Source organism: Vitis vinifera, chromosome 4 (genome assembly GCF_030704535.1).
Source record: "Vitis vinifera cultivar Pinot Noir 40024 chromosome 4, ASM3070453v1".
Classification (NCBI taxonomy): Eukaryota; Viridiplantae; Streptophyta; class Magnoliopsida; order Vitales; family Vitaceae; genus Vitis; species Vitis vinifera.
This window is the reverse complement of record NC_081808.1, coordinates 8,980,464-8,982,994: the sequence shown is the minus strand read 5'-3', so window position 1 is coordinate 8,982,994 and position 2,531 is coordinate 8,980,464. Positions and strand designations below refer to the sequence as shown.

At 39.5% G+C, this 2,531-nt stretch overlaps 1 pseudogene; it reads right to left on the bottom strand.

The window, feature by feature from the left end:
* Positions 1-218: 218 nt before the first annotated feature.
* Positions 219-1,686, bottom strand: LOC100243510 (beta-galactosidase 17-like; annotated as a pseudogene).
* Positions 1,687-2,531: the final 845 nt, after the last annotated feature.

The following is a 2,531-nucleotide window of genomic DNA, read 5'->3' as shown; positions in this document are numbered from 1 at the left end:
CAGTAATGATCTCAAGCCTGCTGCCCATACATGCATCAATTACAGAATGGGGTGAAGATCCTGATGCCTTTCAAACATATTGCTTATCGTACTAGATTTCCTATGCATGTGGGAGACTACATAAGATCCAATATCAATGTATCGATTCGATTCTCGATTGTTGTACTATGGGTTGTCGTGTGTTTTCTGTGTTTTGGCCTTGGGGATTCAAGTTGGAACTATCTTTTTCCAGACCTGGCCGCTTGTTTTGAAAGCAAGCTAAAACTACTTGAACGACATGTGAAGTCTGGATGATCAACTGAGTGAACCACAAGCTCAGAGGTTGGTGATTCTAATTCAAAGATGACCAGATTATTTTCCCCATGTCTAAGCACTGGAGTAGGGACACAGAGGTTGCATTGTGGTCCAGTTGACGGCCAAAATCTTCCTATGTTGAATTCATTGACAAATGCGATCCCTTTATCCCATCCACTGAATGATATGAATGTCTTTTGTTTCATCAACTACAAAGCGGCCAGCATAGAGTGCTAATTCTATGGAAACCTCCTTAGAATTTTTTTTATATTCATAAGGGCCGATGTTTTATTGATTCTGGAATGTGCAATCTCCTTGATGGGCTTGATATCTAACACCTCATTCAGGTTTTGGAAAAAAATTGCAACAATCTTCCAACTCTTCAGAACATTTCCATCCAGATAAACAAGAGACAAAATACCCTTCTGGTTAAACAAGTGTGACCCATAATTTACACGTCCCATGTTTTCAACTAAAACAAATAAGTTGATTTTGGAAGCACATTTAGTATCAGGAAGGCTTAAGTTCTGATTTGACCATCTTTCAATTGTACCTACATATGTTGGTCTTCCACTATTATCTTCAAAAGGGCATGAAATAAAAACCTGAGCTCTGTCATGCACATTTGGTATGAACAAATTGCTGCCTTGGTCTTTTTCTGCATATCCTGATGTATATAATAAAAATCCAAACATCTGTCCCACAGACTCCATTGAAGTTGGATTTTCATATTCAACCACACCAATAGGATCTATTTTATCAATTAAATCAAACAAAGATCCAGTTTTTCTGTAACTGGATAGGTCCATATCCTCTCTTTTTAGTGTTGGAAGGAACTGAACGAAAAGATGTTGCACTGTGTCGATTCGCAAGCCCTCGCAATGCTTTGAACTTCGCAATGTCCACATCACCAGATTCTCTAATTGGTGCATCATAATCATAGGAAGTAAGGTTTGGCTTGTAGTCAGACTCATCTGCACCAATATTGGCACCATTGTAAAATCCAAAGTTTGTCCCACCATGTGCCATATAAAGCATAGCGGAACCCTTCAGAGACAAAATTTTGTCAAGAGCAGCAGCTGTCTTATCTTAATCAACACAGGACTTATACCAGTGAGGGAGTCGGTGTGAATTTGAAGAAACAACTTCACCAAGGGTCCATCATCATGCCTTACAACAAATAGAGATGATGAATGAACTTGCCCATCATGGTCTTTCCTCTCAAAAAAAAAAAAAAATTTTGTTTTCATTATCCAACCTGTCAACTGTGATTTGGTTCACAAACTTCACTGCAATGAAACTCACTTGAAATTGAATAGCTAACCACCACCCAAAACCTGACAGGTGAGATTGGCTACCACCATTCTCGGCAGTTGCCGCACCTCCAGCCATCCTCCCAAGATGACTCCTCAACCCAAGGTGAACAATGACTATGTATCCATAAGCCACAGATCTGGCAAGAAAGACTAGAGGCATGCTCTGTTTTTTAACACATGCAGCATTGCATAATATTAACTGTTGGCTCTTCAAAATTTGTAGGTTGTTGCTGATTACAAGAAGTACCCATTCTACACTGTTCAGGAACTTTATCCTGTGATGACAAATTTTCCCAGTTCGATGCATCAATTCCATCCAACTGGCCACCATCATCAGAAGCCAGCAACTCGGTAAAAGAAAAGTAAGTCTAGGGTTCAAACTCCATATTTTCATAGTCAAATATCATCTCATCTTCAAGGCCATCAATGAAAGCATCCCATTCTAGATGAGGAGATGATGCTAGCTCTGCAGTATTCAAATGATGGTTTGATTCTATCTGACATTGATCATTCCCGAAAAGACCATCTACTTCATTTTCACACTTCATATGTCTTTTGACTGGCAGTTTCTATGGCCCTGGCCCAGCAGCTTTCTGCTCAAAATCCACTTCTATATCATGCTCTGTGATTTGCTCCACTTTTGAACGAGAAAAAAAGAAGAAGAGGTTCATCATCTTCAACAACAATTTCCTCTTCAGTTTGTGACATTGGAGTATTGGGTTCCCACTCTTTCAGATGTTCAAAAATGGGTCCAGAAATAGAGTCCATTCCAGGATTTCCTGACTTTGAGGTCCTGAAACGAGGCTTTTTGAACTCTACTTTTTTTAATTCCTGATCCATATAAGGACACACAGGTGATCTTATCCTCCGGCTTTTGCAACATTTGAATCTCACTACTTCTAAGATTTTTGACTCCTCAAG